General features: G+C 36.9%; 1 protein-coding gene across 2 annotated transcripts in view; it reads left to right on the forward strand.

Annotated features, from left to right (window-relative positions):
* The first annotated feature begins 1509 nt into the window (after positions 1 to 1509).
* LOC124643659 (juvenile hormone esterase-like) overlaps positions 1510 to 18304 on the forward strand; it is a 35118-nt gene continuing 18323 nt past the window's right edge. The window contains exon 1 of one of the 2 annotated variants that reach the window (XM_047182677.1): positions 1510 to 1659. The gene's annotated coding sequence lies outside the window, so the exon portion shown is untranslated. The remainder of the gene's footprint in view (positions 1660 to 18304) is intronic. The other variant, XM_047182679.1, reaches the window with a different exon arrangement.

The following is an 18304-nucleotide window of genomic DNA, read 5'->3' on the forward strand; positions in this document are numbered from 1 at the left end:
TTGAGTTCAAAAATCAAAACAATTGCTGCCGCGTTCCAGTTCTTTATTGCAACATTGTAAACATTTTGACTATTATGGCGGTTCTCCACATCTGTATGTCGTTAAGGATAACAAAACTTTTTTTGATTTAAAAAAATGTAACTTGCTTTGATATAATCAATTTATGTTATGATGATTTTGGTATGTGAAGTCTTTATATATTTATACTTTTTAATTTCTTTCTTGTTTTTTTATTGGTTGACTTTAACAGTTAAGATGTACTCATATTTTTTATTGGATGATGTTCTCGATTTATATTAGTATGAGGGCGCGGGTTCGATTCCAGGTCAGGCAAGTACATACAAACAGACACCAATGACTGTGTAGGTCCCGGCTCTCATTAAACATCCTTGGCAGTCGTTACGGGTAGTCAGAAGCTAGTAAGTCTGACACCAGTCTAACCACGGGGTAGGTATTGGGTTGCCCGGGTAACTGGGTTGAGGAGGTCAGACAGGGCAGTCGCTCCTTGTAAAGCGCTGGTACCCAGCTACATCCGGTTAGACTGGAAGACGACCCCAACATAGTTGGGAAAAAAGGCTCGCTCGGAGGATGAAGTTCTCGATTTATATTAACATGTATAAGTAGAAGGAGCTGCACTGACAAGAGCTGGGCTCTTAAATTGAAGAAGAAGTATAAGTATAATCAATCTTCAATATCAATCCCTCACGGTCAATTTTATTTGAAGAGCGACTTCAAAATGAGCCAAATAGAGACATCTATTATTATTTCCCCACGTACCACCGTGATTGACATGCATAGCATCATAACTATCAGAATATTGCTGACTATCACCTACTTATCCACGTCAAAGATTACAAAATAACCCTAAATATTACTTCTAAAACCCGAAGTGCGGTTACACTTCGGTGCAGCCGGTGAAACCGAGATGTAGCTGGCCACTAAACTGAGTTATATCCTTTATCTTCGATGTTACCTTCATTAGAGCTGTTATAATTAGGTGCAGCCGCACACCAGTGGCTAACGTTAGGTGTATGTAACCTTTTTCTCATCGTAGTAGTATTTCTTAGCTAGTATTAGGTTTTCGATTTTGTTAAACACTTCGAGCTTTATACAAGAAATTCTTTCTTAACATTGCATGTGACGGATTTTTTTTTATTTACTGGGTTTTCAAAATTTAAATATTGGCGTCAAAAATACAAATAATAAAATTCAACATGAACAGGGTGTATGTGTGCGCCTTTACGTTAAGCAAAATCGAATGCAAACTATGTGGGCTGCATTTGATCTGGAACGCACCGCATCCAGTTCAATAAACTTCAAAGCGAAAATAATTTTCTGAAGACTTAAAAATCATACATGACCGGTTATGTTTCGAACAATTGTTATCAAGTCACGCTAATATCCAACGAATTAATCATTTAATGGATACAAAGAAATATTACAAGGAGAATTTTAACCTTTTGACTGTAAACCCTGAAAACAAAGCAGCTTGGCTTGCCAACATAATACAGTAAAACTCCGTCGCCCGTCACGTAGTCACGTTGGTACCTCCGTCAGTGCTAATGTCCGCTGGAGTCACGAGTGTGCGCCTGTGAATTGCATTCTAAGCAAATTGTTAAATAAAATTACGGATTAGTTTCGTGCCGGTTTTAATAACAGGTAAGTCTATAAAAAATAGTTAATATTTCAGCTTCTTTTACATGTAACAAGTGTATAATCTTACTGTAAGTGTGTAAAAAAAGGAATTAAAAAAACTCGTCCGGCGCACCGGCTGCGCCGCGCGAAATCGTGTGATTTTTGCAAACAGGTTTTACTCGGCCGCTTTTGTTTTATAAACTTTATTTTTACTGCATAGCGAATCGGGTTATATCAGTTAATATGCCTCGTTAAAGTTTAAACTATAAATATAAGGCACCTGATGTTTTAATACGATTCTACTATGATTACATATGTGTATTATTTACTGGCTCCTAGTAAATGTATTGAACTATTATTTACTTTTATTTATCTCATAATAGTTTTTACTATTACTATTTATGTTTTTTTCATCAATATTATTCCTTAATAAATATGAGGGTAGCATTTTTTACACGATGACACAATCAGTTTGATAATTGAAAATTCAAACTAGATTCCGTTTTGCTCGTACTTGATACAAGTTTTTTTTCCAAAATACCTAAGTCAACCGTGGATTTCAATAACCAAATCTTTCTGTTATTTAGTGATTAAAGATTAAATTTTCACATTAGCTTCATATAAATTATGACAAATTTCGATCTTTAAACCTACACAAAAAGTACCTATGTATTGTAAAGTAATTTCTTGCATCATAATATTCTTAGAAAACTATATTAGAACTAAAAATAAAATTTTTATCATTTTACTATATAATTGCCCACATAATGAGTTTGGTCGTAAAGGATTCAACACTTCTAAATCTGCTTTTTATCGAAACTAACATTAGAACTTTTAAATGATAAGGTTTGAGTGAACTGTTTTTAATTACAAAGACAATCTAATATATTTCATAATAATACATCATCGTTTTTGCTAGAATGTTTTTCTTTCATTAAATAGATACTATTTAAATCTTCATCGTGATTTATTTAGTCTCTATCCAAAACGATTTATTTTCTGAAATATCCTTTCCGATTTCGTAAAAACATCTAAAATCACTTTTATATTTAATTCCATTGCAGAAATTCTATACTTAATGCCTATACAAAGTCACTTTACTATTCGTAAGGGCGCCATTTATCCAGATACGGGAAGTAGGTATGTAGTTCTTTTGGGAAGCGTGTGAAAACGCGGGAAAAAGCTGGACATGACAGCCATAGCATCTTATGAATACGTCAGGTTGGTCATGGATAGACAACAGACCAGTGTCGGCAACGTGTTGTTCCACGCGCTCCTCAAAGAGATGTTAGCAACCCCATCGGGGCCCAGCATGGCCAAAGCCTGCCGGGGCTGCGGGATTGTTCGAAAGAGTTACCGCGGCCCTGGTACATAAAAGGCCTACGACGGAACACGACGGTTTTTAGTCAGTAAGAGTCTGACACTCCCTCACCGCTGCTAACCCACAGCGGGAGGGGTCATTTGATGATTTTTAACGTCGTTAAAAAAACAGGTTGGTCATGGATAGTTTGTACAGTCCTCTAGCTAGAGTCTAGAGTTAGCCACAACACGCCTCGCGCAATCGCAATATTTCGTACAATTTATTTCAAACGCTGGACTTTGAAAATGTTGAGGAAAAAGACCACAATATGGAATGACAAGGTTTATAATAAATATCAATACCAACCAAGGAAATCAGCTGAAAATATACTGGTACATAGATTTAATTGGAATAGTTATAACAGGAATGCGCAAGAGTGATCGATTGTATCATTCGTTTAGCCGTATTGATTGTATTTTGTTTGAAAATAGCAGATTACCTAGGGGTAACAAATTGGGTTGCCCTGGCAATTGGGCTGAAGCTGATCAGATAGGCAGTCGCTCCATGTAAAACACTGGTACTCAGCTGCATCTGTTGACAGTGGAAGCCGACTACAACATAGTTGGGAAAAGGCTATGCAGATGATACACCCAGAAATAAAATCACGGATGACGTCAGACCACAAACTTGCGTATGACAAACAGCTGAGCATTTTTTTTTTCTTTGCTCTCGGCTCAGATAAGTTGCCATATGGTGACCAAGATGATGCATTCGCTAAAGAATGTAAGGAGTTCAAATAAGAAAAAGTTTGGTCCTCAATTTTGTTGGAATGCTTCTAAATAACATTATTGAAGAATGTGCTAAGAATGGAATCTCAGGAATTCTTTATTTAGTACTAGTTTCCGCCCGCGGCTTCGCCAGCGTACAATTCGGTTATATCCCGTTTCCAAGAGAATTCTTCAAAAGTCCGGGATAAAAACTACCCTATGTTCTTTCTCAATGTCAACTCTATCTCTGTACCAAATTTTATTAAAATCAGTTCAGTGGTTTAGACGTGAAAGCGTAACAAACAGACAGACAGACAGTTACTTTCGCATTTATAATATTAGTAGGGATTCCAAGTGTACAGGTACCGAATGTTCACTGCAGTTGACAGTGCTGTCAATTTTCATGACAAAATGACAGTTTTGTACTGACTGACAGATTTGAGCACACCAAAAAACGGTCAGAACTCAGTATATATAGGTACCAGTTAGTTGATTGCACTTCTGTGTTGAAACTTCTCAATCGATTTTATTAAATGGAGTATTGCATTATTACGGTTTCAAGTTGTCTCAAAACTGTTTCAAGTTTCACAGGTTTGATTCTCATTAATCTATACCTACTATTATTATAAAGAAGTACAGTTTGTGTTTGTGCAGTTGTAAAGGTTAATTTTTGGATTTGCTATACCGGATTTGAACCAGTCTCGACTTTTTTCCTTTTGTCAGTGTCATCCTTACTAATATTATAAATCGGAAAGTGAGTTTGTTTGTTTGTTTGTTTGTTTGTTCCGCTTTCACGCCGTAACTACTGAACCGATTGCTTTGAAATTTTGCAGACGTAAAGTTAGAAGTCCGGATTAAATAATAGGGTACTTTTTATCCCGAAAAAAATAGATATTCCCGAGGGAAAACAAAAATATTGTTTGCTTGATGGATGGATTGTAGATGGCGCTGTGTGTCGTTTAAAACAAGGTAATATATTGCAAACGAATATAAACATGTAAATTTAGAAGCTAAATGATACGATAATGAATCCCCGAAAATGAGGAATTCCCGAGGGATGATGTACAATTTGTTTAATCGTCTAAACTGTTTTTTTTTTTACATCTACTTATATATTGCAAACGAATATGAACATATAAATTTAGAAGCTAAATGATACGATAATGAATCCTCGAAAATGAGGAATTCCCGAGGGATGACGTACGATTTGTTTTATCGTCTTAACTGTTTTTTTTACATCTACTTATCCTGAATTAACTATAATTCAACGAATTACTAATTGGTATAAGTATTAGTTAAGTTATTTCGTTCTTGAGGTATGCGATAGATGGCGCTGGGTGTTTTTAAAACGTGGTAACGATGTGTTTTTAAAATACATAAGAAGTGGAATGATAGCTTTTTAAAACGTGGTGACGTTGTTTTTTTTAAGATACGTAAGAAGTGCAATGATATCTCGCGCTTTAACCTGTAGCTCATTGTTCAATCGCGAGCTTCCCGATAGCTCGATAGATGGCGTTGTGCTTTTCTGTATCGTGGTGTTAAGGTTCGCCGCGAATTAGTCTGTTTTGAAATCAGTGGGGCCCAGTAGCGCCAGGGCCAGCCGCGGCTGCGGGTTGTTCGAAAGAGGTACCGCGGCCCTGGTATATAAAAGGCCTAGGACGGAACACGACGATTTTAGTCAGTAAGAGTCTGACACTCCCTCACCGCTGCTAACCCACAGCGGGAGGGGTGAACCGAATTCCACGCGGGCGAAGCCGCGGGCGGAAAGCTAGTAAGTTATATTTTATCCAGGCTCGGGAAGTAGACTAAATATCTATAGATATACATAAAATGACCACACCAATAAACGCTAGAAGCATCTATACATATTTTATCTCAGCGGTTGAATCGTATTTGTGTGTGTAAATATACATGTACAATATCTTTGTATGCGTAAACCCAGGAGCGCTCACTATTGGCCGAGTCGCCGAACCACACAAAGACAGTGTGCACGTACATTAGTACACACACAAGCATAACCCACTCGCTTTCGTAAGATAAAATATGTATACCAAGTATTGATCGTTACTCCTACTAAACCTTGTTATGTATTTCCACGTAAATGCATATTTTATCACGTGCGCAGGCTTTATGGGCGCACCTAACCTTTGTAAGGACGTTGTAATAAGGTCACTGTCTGGGTCGTAAGGTTGTAGTCATATTTCAGAGATGTTTATTGATTTTAGAATCTTGTAGAATTGTAATTTGGCTTCTGTCTGTCATTTGAACGTCTTTGGCAGCCGTTACGGGTATTTAGAAGCCAGAATCACGTTGCCCGGGTAACTGGGTTGAGAAGGTCAGGTAGGCAGTAGTTTCATGTAAAACATTAATGCTCAATAGCACCCGGCTCGAAGCCGACCCCAACATAGTTTGGGAAAAGGCTAGGCAGATAATGATTTGTTCCTTGTTAAGCGTTTCTTTTATAATCCTGCCAGCAATAATCATAGATATACGTTCGTATAAAAAAAAATGCTGACTTTCTTCGTGTTTCTTAGGAGAACCCTGTGCGTCGCTTGCTGTATTCGGAAATACCCCGGATATCTCCGCTTATTTAATTGAAATAACAGCACCTAATATAACACTTTCAAGCATAGTAAAAGATAAGCAAAGCAGTAAAGCAAACTAGCATAGCATCTTAATGCGACAGACATTACGAAGGACTTTGACCGAAACGATGATAAGAAACAAGAAATACTTATTCAATGCATCATTCTGTGTTTAATGGATGTGAAAAAATGCGCGTTTTTAAGGTCGTAGAACAAATCGCCCACTATTTTGTCCCTTAGAAAGAACGTTGCTTGTGAGATGACGGCAGACAGAAGAGTATGGAAGAAGAAAACATGCTAGGTCATTAGGTGTGCAAATAAAAAAATAGGATAAGGACATAACGATGGCTTTGTCCCCGTGCTGAGGGAACTACGTCCCGCTCCTGGTTAAAAAGTAACCTATTTCAAACTCCAGAGTATCAGATATCTTCATGGAAAAGTTCATCTGGATGGAATCAGTCGTTACTTTTGCATTATACTAGCTCCCTCCAGAGGTTTCACCCGCTTCCTGAGGGAACTACTTCAGGCGTCTGAATTAAAAGTTTTTTGATGCCATTTTTTAGTTATATATATGTATAAATAAGGCTTTTTTTTTACGTCATGTAAATATCTAGATTTAATATTATATGGAATTTTACTATCTGTGAAATAGTTTGACCGATGTTATTTATGTATAGAAGAGCGGATAAATTAAAAAGTTGCCTGTATGTTATTCTCACATATAGGCTGTATTATTGCCATGTTTCTTTAAAATCAGTTTATCAGTCATTTGCTCTTGAAGAAGTAACAAACACAATTACACATAGAGACACACACACAAACTTGCAATCTTTTTCTATATAACTTTATTTGACATTGTTTACCAAACTATAGTTTAGTTTTTATTAAAAGGTGTAGTGAACAATGAAAGTGTATGTATGTGTATCCTTGAAAATGTTACTGAAGTTAGTCATACCTATTACCTTATCAGGTTAAAGTAATTTTTAGACCGTACCATTTTGTTTGGACAGAAATAATGATTATTACGTACGTTAAACTTCATGAGAACGTTTGTAATTATGTACAGACTAAGCCATTTTCTCAGTTCTTTATGAAAGAGGGTTTTTTGTTTTTTTTTTTTTTTTTTCTAAGTATATCTTAGACGCCAATGGCTGGTAAAAAGGTGAAGGAAAACATCTTGAGGAAACCTGGACTATAAAGTCTGAAATCACCAACCCGCATGGAGCAAGCGTGGTGATTAATGCTCAATCCTTCTCCGTGTGAGAGGAGGCCGCAGCCCAGCAGTGGGACGTTAAAAAGGCTGTAACAGTCACTTATTTATTTATAACTTCATGTAAGTACACACAAGATTTATTGGAATGCTACAAGGCATTCTCTGTAAGTTAACCATCGATGCTGCTTATTGCCCTCGGCCACACAACTTAGAAATAAAACAAATAATAATTCAGGAACCCAGTTATCGAGGAAGGCTACTTATTATCCAGGTACCCAAAGTTATTACAACGGAATACGAGTGAACCGCATTAGATTTGAAATAAATCATCAATTTGTTTCATGTAATTCTGAAGGGTATTAGAAGTTTCCGCACATAAAATCATAGAAAAACATTTTCCAAAATTGGCATAATTTCGTTAATGCTTTCCAAATGTCAGAGACATCATTGGAGTTGTATTTAAGGTAGCGCCAAGGTTTGCGGCTGATGTGGGCGTATCGTTTGCCGATATCATATGACGGACAGGACACTAGCTTGGAGCTGTTTGTAGTTCTATAGTTTTCTATACTAATATAGTTTTTACTATACTGTCTGAAAACACCAACCCGCATTCAGCTATCGTGGTGATTAACGCTCAATCCTTCTCTGTCTGAGAGGAGACCGTAGCCCAGCTGTGGGACGATAAAAAGTCTGATAATGATGAATATTTTAAGGATCCGAAACTATTGAATCGATAGGTGACGACATTGCGCACCCCTTTTAAAAATAGTCTAGCCTCTCTTGAAAAAGTAGCTATGTAACACTGAAATATTTTTTTATCTGCCCAATGGTTTATGAGAATAGTGCGTCTTAGTTTGTAAGGAAATAACAAACTCTTCAGCTTTACATATAATATTAAAGTAGATATCATGACCACACAAATCTAATTGTTACCAGTCCTCGAATAAAGAAAAAGATGAAAGATAGGTGTTTTTTCCAGGATTCAGATTGTGTAATATTCATTCAAGAAGTACTTAACTGATTAAAACGCAAAATGATTTTTATATGTTGGTAAAACGTAGATCTGAGTTTCCAAGAGAATATGAAAATTACTTTATCTTTGTCATTTGTACGAGTCGCGACCTTCGCTAGATATTTGTCACTTTCAGTTTAAAGAGCAAAGTCATTTTAGAGGGGGTTTTCTTTCTTACATTATTTTAAAGCAGATTTTATTTTAGCTAGACTTATCACTCATATAATATTTTATATCGAATCTCTTGTCCCTTTTTTTCTGTTGGGAGGCTTCCTATCCCTTGATCACATAGGATATGTTTTTATCCAGGTTCGGGAAATAGTATCCACGAATCGCGGATGAAACTGTTGGACACCGCTAGTTTTGAATAAAATAATCTGTATACCCAAAAAAACCGCAATGGACCTATTATACTGCCTAGGGGTAGCCCATAGAGTAAGTAATGAGTTTCGGGAATAATTCCTTGAAATATTAATATTTTCATAATAAAAAAATATTACCCTAGTCTGCCCTAAACGCCCACGGTTATTTTTAAAAGGTCAAGTTATTTTCGTTTAGGCTTTGCACGGGTAAAATATTATTATAGGCTTCAGGACTGTGTACAAAGTATAATGTTTAGCTTCAATATTTGAAATACTAATTGGTTTCAGACTGGCACAAAAAGAATTAGATTTTTTATGGGCTAATGGCAATAAATTGTCTCCTATAAGAGTTTTAACTAATGCGGATTTACGATATACCTTATTTCAACAAAAAAAAACCTGCACGGAGAAGTTAGTTATCAGCCCAGGCCGACTAATCTAAACCTTTCTCGTAAATAACTCTGTTTACTGATGGAAATCGCGTGAAAATCCGTGCAGTAACTTTTGAGATTGTCGCGAACAGACAGGTAGATATACAAAAAGTATTAAGAAGACTTCTCTAAATCCAGATTAAACCAAATCTTTTTTGGAAAGTATTCTCCCAAGGTGTGAAAACCCAATGAAAGATTCACCCACTTAGTTTTTCTAATAGCATACCGTAATATCATTCACGCTTCATCGTGTACTACACTTCAGTGCTTCACATACATACTTATATACACTTTATATGTGTCTGTTCACCCATATACTTCCAGACTAGTGAACTAAGATTCTATAAGAGTAGGGAGGAAAATTAATTCTGTGGTTTCGTCTTTCTGTGGACAATGATCAAGAGCTTTACCAAGACTGATCATTTTATATGGACGAACTGAAGTTGGTACCTACTTAACTTTTGACACCCTCCTACATGTTTTCCGTGGTTTCTTCCTTGTAAAGCACTAGTACTCAGCTACATCTGGTTAGACTGGAAGCCGACCCCAACATAGTTGGGACAAATGCTCAGAGGATGAGGATGTGTGTCTTCCGCATTCACCTGCATCCCACTTCTTACAGTTCTCGCACACCTGGATTAATAGTAACATAGATCCTCCTACGATGAATGGTTATTTAACGTCGAAATAATATATCAAATTGGACCCAATACTTTCTCAGTTTCGCACTACAATAAACTCTTCAGCTTTACAATATTAATACAGATGGACTAGATAGATTTACTTGTTTGCCAGCAAATTATAAATAAAAAAATCATCTATTAGGCTATTTTTCTGTAGTTTGTGGGTATGTATCTTGGATACCTAGATCAATACATACATTATAACCAATTTGTGGTCCATATAAATATAAAATTTGTCCAGGATCGGTCCACCTGTATCGATCTGTATCACAAAAACAGGTCAAGTGCGAGTATTTCTCTCGCACCGAGTGTTCCGAACAATGAGTACAAAGTATATCCTCTAAAAAAAGATAAAAAATCTGTACTGAAGTGATTATAAGGGCTCCTTTTTTTTCTTTTTTCTCTTTTTGCTTTAGATGTACGAAAAAGTAAAAAAGACAAAAAGTTACCCTCCATGTAAGATGACGAATTACGATGGGCTCCTTTTTGCTTTTTGGATGCGCGAAACTAAAAACACAAAAAGTTACTCTTCCCGTAAGATAACAAATAATTAATAGTTTTTTATTCGAAAGAGAGACAAGCCACTCCCATAGCCCCCAGTACAGTATAGACAGGTAGTAGAAAAAATCTAATCAGAGCTTTTATAAAGTTAAAACAACCCCATCTTTCACCACTTCCTATGTGTTTAATTTTGTGTTCCTATGTGCTGGAAAGAAGAAGTGGCGCTACAAACTCCCCAGCAACACATTTCCATTTTCACGTCGTCGTAATATGCTTTAAACTTAAAACATTGACTTCCAATTATTATGCACGGTTCACAGTTAGTCATCGGCTACCTGTGACCTTCACCGGGTCGTCTGCTTATTTCACGGAAACGTCAGTAACCGTAGTAGTAGTATGTATGAGTCATATACAATGTATATATGTGTGAGTGAGACTGCATCCAAAATGCTCTATTGATTTTAAATTTTAAATCTATGTACATACATTGAAAGTATTCCGATGGATGGATTTGAAAGTTGATATGGCTGTAAAGAATGTGACTTGTGACACCAAATTAAATTGGGATAAGGATAGGAGGATGATGATGATTGACTGAAAGTATTTAACGCTAGGTTGCAATTTTTTATCGCGAAATTGCAGTACATAGGGTTCCAGAAGTGGTACATATCCTTCGAAAAAAAGTAACATCTCCAAAAAGACTGAGCCTGAAAGAAATAAGAATAATAAATCATTTTATTGTCCCACTGCTGGGCCCAGGACTCTCACACCGAGAAAAGAATGAGCGATAGTCACCACGCTCAAGATGGATTGGCGAGTTCAGACTTTTCAATTCCAAGTTTCCTTACTTTTTCTCCTTCACCTTAAGCAAATTTCATTTTATTTTAGTCAGATTTCGGTGATCTCATGTCATATCAACTTTTTATTCAATCGAATAGTATCTAATGTAGTTTATTTATTCTACACCTTCTTGTCATAAGTTGGATCTAACTTCTCGTGTTACACCAGACGATGATTCATATCGTTACTTGCTATATAAACAAAACACTATTATATTTCGACAGTTAATTAAAAGCTTCATAACTGGCGTTTTTATAATGTATGCCAACCGGGGTTTCCCCACTATATCATTTATCAACGGCATCAATGGTGTATGTCGCGAAAGAATGAGAGTCTGCATGTGCACTAAGAGAGTTACGCATATTTCATAAGTTTTAAGGATGTTTGTTGACTCTTTCACTCATTAATTACAGAACGTATTTGTAAGTTAACAATTAACTTAAACGAAAGACAATTAGTTCTTTCAGTTCGCAAATTACTTCAAGTGGAAAAACCTGATCTTCTTAACAATTTCATTACAAATAGCATAGTGCATTTTGCTGCTATTGAGAATCTTTAGAAAACATTAAATGTGAAGAAAATGACTCACAAGAATAAAGTTTAAGTTAGTTAATAGTAGGTTTTTGAATCATAACCCGTATTGACTCATGTCTTTATCTAGGTATTCATCGATTTGTGTGATTCCGGAGAGATGGTGACTGTATCGTACTATTTGTGATAAAAATGTTACACACCCAGGCCTAGGTAATGTTACAATAGTATTTTAGGTATTTATTTTCACTTCAGAAGTTGAACGCGGGTAAGCAATACTTGTGTGTGTAAGTGGAGATGCCAATTGTCTGAGTACTCCCGAGCCTAAACACACTAAAACAGGGGTTACCTATTTACCGATGATGGCAACACTATGAATTCTGCGTTTCTAACTTTATAACCGACTTCTAAAAGCTAGGACGCTCTTGATTCGGATGTGTGTTTCTGTATCTTCAGCATTTTTTACCAATCGCGTGCCTATCATTTTATTTTTTTTGTCAATGTTGTCTAATGACACTATCAGACCACCCAAAACTCCAGAAAACCCAAACAAAACCAACATACAAAACACAGCTTGAAACATACAAACAATGATAAAGAGATCCTTTTGCAAAACAATCGGAGGAAGAATCGATGGACGATTGTATGATAAATAGTGACGTTACTCTATACATAGGGATGACTATAAAGTTTTAGGTACTTCATTCTGGGCCTTGGGCAGGAATGGCCACCATTTTGCAGTAACCAGTCCATGTATCAGCATCATCATCATTTTAGACAAAGGACGTCCAGTGCTAAACATAGTCTCGCCGTTTATTTCCCAATAGCCCGGGTAACTGGGTTGAGGTCAGATAGGCAGTCGCTCCTTATCGAACACTGGTTCAAGTTCTTGTAAAACACTCAGCTTCATCCCATTAGACTGGAAACCGACCCCAACATAGTTGCAAAGTCTAGGCAGGTGATGAGCCTCCGTCCGGTGCTTACCAGGTTTTGCACTAATATAAATTACTAGCTGCTTTCCCGTGGTTTCAAGGGGAACTTCTGCCCGTACCGGGATAAAATGTAGCCTATGTTACTCGGGAAGAGTGTAGCTTCGCAACAGCGAAAGAACTTATCAAATCGGCTCAGTAGTTTCTTCTCTCAGGTGTTCACAAGCAAACAGTTGACCAAAAATATCTTTCCTGTATTGCTGTAAACCGCATGGAATCCGTTCATTAGTTTTTTATTTAATCACGTACAATGATTGACGGAAAATCTTTTGACCTCGCTAGTTTTGTGATCGTAACTAGACTCGAATGGGCTATTTATTATTGGGGTTTCTTGTCCAATCATATCGAAGTTGTAAATAAACTTGCAAAGCAGCTTGGAGGGTAGTTTGCTTTGGCGAAAACTGGTTTCTAAGGGGTAGTTTTCCAATCCTTAGGTTCTATGAGCATCAAGAAAATGTGCTTATTTTCTGCCTAACATATACATGGACTTTTAATACGAAACGACCATTTTTTACCTCCTATTGTTTATACATGTTTCTATAATTAAATTATGGTCTGTCCATTATTAAGAGGATAACGTGGACCTATATGCAGAGGTTTTGTTATCCTGGTAATATTTTCCCTGTATGTGATAAAAATAGATATACAAACAAATGTAACTGTAGCTATTTAGGTGACACGAAGAGGTGCAGAGAATTCAAATGTTTTTTTTTTTAATATATATTTTATGTCGGGTTCGTAAAGTTCACGTTTGATATCTTTAACTTAAAATAAATAAGGAAAATCAGCCAGCTGCCTGGGTCATAGTGCACAAGCTTGCGAAGACACTAATGGGACCGCAATCCGACACCGCCGAAATTTACGTGCTCTCCGATGCACGGGTGTATCAATCACCAACTTCCAAACTACAACTACTTTGTGAAAATTTCTATAACCCCACATGGCGACTTCGGTCCACCCCAGGGATAGAACTCAAGACCTCGCCTGCGTCCATAAGACGAATGAAACAGTAACTGTAAGGAGACACCAGTGTATAAGACGAGTCAGGACTAAAACAAAGACGTTTTCATAAAATGTCCATAACACTCGGCCGTCTTATTGTACTTGATTTGTTGACACGATAAAGCGGTCAGTGCATTGTAATAAATTCTATCAGAAACGTTAAATATAAACATTATTATACAGGCTGGTTTAATTTGCAATGAGATGAGTTGGGATTTAATTTAAAACTTTCTTCATCATCATTTTTGGCCTTGAACGCAGGCCTTCCCCTTGATCTCAAAAAAATTCAACTAGTTTCATCATCACCATCATCTCAGCCATAGGACGTCCACTGTTGAACATAGGCCTCCCCCTTAGATCTCCACAGATACCTGTTGGAGGCGACCTGCATCCAGCGTCTTCCGGCGACCTTTATAAGGTCGTCTGTCCACCTTGTAACTAGTTTACTTTTACTTTACTACTGAACTAGCTGTTTCCCGTTCATCTAGGTATACCTATTACTGTCTCCGAATTTCCACCTATCTCTATATCAATTACATCGCCATCGTTTATGTATTTACGATTTTCCATGAAAGCGTAACACATAACAAACTTTAACCAACTCACTTATGTAATTTTTGCATGAGTTTATTATAATATTCTTATATGTACCTATTATAAAACCATTTCACCATATTGAAATGGGGTAATTTTAACCGCCTCTCGCGTTAAGCAGTTTTATGATCCAAATGGGTTTAGGTTTTGGCAGCCTCCCCTAAAATCAATAGTTTGTAAACACTTAACACTTCCCGTCTCAAGATATCCCCCTTTAAAACGCTTTGTGCGGCCAATGCATTTTATAAACGGTTAAAAATGCTGAGTATGCTTTCATAAACGATATTATAAGTTATCTTAGGCCTTTGCTGCCAGGATTAGACCTGTTGTCTCCATAAATAAAGCAAGTTTAAACACTTGTTCTAGTTGTAATTTTCTGATATTCGCCAATCTCAAAAACACTGGATTGTGCATCTGAGGGCCGTACTTAAGTATTTCCCATAGCTCCAATCCCTACGTTCGCTAAGAACATAAACATATTGATTCTTTAAAAAAACTCATCATCTCCATTTCCCAACTATGTAGAAAAAAAACGTATTTTCCCAACTATGTTGGGGTCGGCTTTTAATCTAACCGTATGCAGCTGACTTCCTGAACCCAATTTCCTGGGTAACCCGATATCCCTAAAACGACACCCTGTAATATAATTTACTGTTGAATATCAGAAAACAATTAAATGCGCCGATAATGAGAAATGCTTGAGCACATTCACACTGCGCCTAAGTAGTGTAAATTAGCAAAAGTTAATTAGGCATTGCAAATGACTTTACCGTTTTGCATTTGAAACCTATTGCGGTCCTTGTCGAACTTGTAGAGATGTCAATGTCCTCTGAGTACTTAGGTTCATAAGTAAAAACATAATTATTATAAACTATGTCAGTAAGTTGCTACTTTTTTAGATTCAATTTAAGCCATAGATATCATCCGTTATGCATTCAATATAACCACCTAAGAAATTATTATATAAAAACATATTTACAACTAAGCCTCGTTCCATGTATAATATTTTGGCGAAATACCTTATCTTAGCCTTACTTTTATTTATTTATTTCAGTTGCGTTTTTGTATGTCCTTTTATCTTTATTTTAGTTAAGAAGTTCCGAATAAAAAGTAATTAAATACGCTACTTTATTCGCACGACACTTCATACCTGTTAATCCAAAATAAATTCAAGTGCATAGCTGTAAAATACCAAAGCACCATCAATTCTGGTTTGACCTGATCCCTTCGAAGAATGGAAACTGGTCTCAGCACCCACAAGTCATCGGTTATTTATATACTTTTACCGGTAGCCTGGCCTTGAAGCCAGTCTAGTCTTTAGCGGTTGTAGACTTGTTTATTGCACTAGGTCATATTTGTCTACGGTTTGTCTAGCCAGTTCTGAACATGTTTCATGTTGCTTGTCAGCGAAAATACCTTTACTTTTTCTTCCAATGTCCCCGTATACATCCACGATTTTTAATTTCTTCCATTTTACCTACGCCTCAAATCGAAATTGATTAAAAAGACATTCGGCGTTCGAGTAAATTGAACTTAAGGAAAGGATAAAGCTAAATACACAGTCCGAGGGGATCCACATAGATTACCATAACACTGCCCCAGTTGATGCTTTAGAGAGTACAAACTACTGGAACACTCATCATGAACTTTGGTTGCAGGCGTTCAAAGCGGCCAGGCTGAAAATGAACAATCCATATGATTTTACAGTCGGAACTAATCATTCAGTCGATGTAACACACATTAATCACCCGCATAGTTTTTACGTACGGACAGTTGAAGTTAGAGACATAATGGATAAGATTGAAAAGCCAGATCCTCAACAAATATCTGCTGACAGAATAAACCTGGGCCAGCGGGTAGTGTACAAGTCAAATGTACTTGACAAATATGTTCGTGGCAACATATGCTCGATTCAAATCAATGAAGAGATTACTTGCGATGTTTTTGCAATCGATTATGGATTCTTCGACAAGTCAGTCTTGCTAAAAAACATACATGATCCAGACAAAAATTCCGAGCCAGAAAATCAAATTCCAGGATTAGCCATCCACTGTCAACTAAATTTATGTGACCCCAAAACTGAAGAGTTTCCTAAAGAGGTGATTGATGCCATGAAATTCTTTGTAGGGCAACCAAGGGATGGGAAACACTCGGCCACTATCATTGTAAACGCAACAACGAACGAAAAATTGACAGTTGAGCTAATGACTGTGGATTCCCCTCGAGACATCGCAACTATGTTAGTATTACTCGACTACACTACATTATTAAAAGTTCTCCCTTCAGTGAGTAGATTCACCAATACTGCTGACGTAGCGGGACCTGCTCATCTTTCACACATCATTAAATACAAGCACAGGACATTAAATGTAGGAGATGTTTTACACGTCAGGGTGCAAAGTGGAACATCATTATCTGGGTTTTACGTTGCCGAAATGCAGGAGTTCAAAGAAATGATTTCTGATGCATCAAATTTTGCCCAGCACTGTAAAGGAAGAACGATGAGTGATGAAGATATTGTTCCTGGTAGACCTTGCGCTGTAAGAGTACAGGATCCTGATACATATGAACGAGCTATTATAAAACAGGTTAAAGAAAGTGATAGGAAGGCACTTGTACAACTTGTAGACTCAGGGAAGGAATTTGAGAGTCATTTCTCATGGATCAGATCCGTGGTTTCAGAAATTTACCTGGACAAACCAATCCTTGCTATCTATTGTACCACAGACCAAGACCAAGTTTGGCCAACTAGTTTGCCCAGGTTTTTATTCCCAGGGTATGATTTAGTTATAAAAATAATGGCTTTAGGTAATGGCTTTGAAGTGCCACATAGGGTTAATATTTATCCAACGAAAAAGTAAAGTTTGATTGTTTTATGTTTTCTTGCCATTAATCATTACATTATAAATCTCATTTTTAATTATAGAATGAATTAATAAACAATTGAAATGATTTTGCTAAGACATTTTATTTTACATATAATTATATGTATTATATGATATGGTTAGAAATAATATTACCGGTGAGATGACAGCAGATAGAAAACGCGACCGCAAATTAAACTGGGTTAAGGGCAGCACGATGATATATGCTAGTCCCAGAAAATGGCAAGAACAGACAAAAAAAAATCTTATATTAATATAGATTCCACACTCCACACCTTCCACACACCCAATACCCCGTGGTTAGACTGGTGTCAGACTTACTGGCTTCTGACTACCCGTAACGACTGCCAAGGATGCTCAATGACAACCGGGACCTGCAGTTTAACGTGCCATCTTCGGATGGCACAGTTTTTGTTGTCTAAGATATACTTAGGAAAGTACATACAAACTTAGAAAAGTTGCATTGGTACTTGCCTGACCTGGAGTCGAACCTTCGCCCTCATACTCGAGAGGTTGGTTCTTTGCCCACTAGGCCACCACGACTTTTTATACGATGATAAATGCTTAATTTGACACCAATTAATTTGTAAAACGGCCTTCATCAGAAAAATGTTTGTGTTTTTAAAATTAACGACATTATTATTGACACCTTGACTTCTTACACGCGAACATAATAGAAATTAAGTACCTATTCTAGAAAACGTCTGAAACAGTAATTACGTCTTACCTCCCCACTCAGAGACATTTAATGGTTACTTAAGTCATTCCTTAGTGAAGGATTTGTATGACATTCCGTCACTAAGGAGTGATTTAAGTAATCATTAAATGTCTCTGAGTGGGGAGGTTAGACACCAAGGACTGTGTTTCGGATGGCACGTTAAACTGTAGGTCCCGGCTGTCATTGAACATCCTTGACAGTCGTTACGGGTGGTCAAAGCCAGTAAGTCTGACACCAGTCTAACCATTTGGGGTAT

This window comes from Helicoverpa zea, chromosome 28 (assembly GCF_022581195.2).
Source record: "Helicoverpa zea isolate HzStark_Cry1AcR chromosome 28, ilHelZeax1.1, whole genome shotgun sequence".
In the NCBI taxonomy this organism is placed as follows: domain Eukaryota; kingdom Metazoa; phylum Arthropoda; class Insecta; order Lepidoptera; family Noctuidae; genus Helicoverpa; species Helicoverpa zea.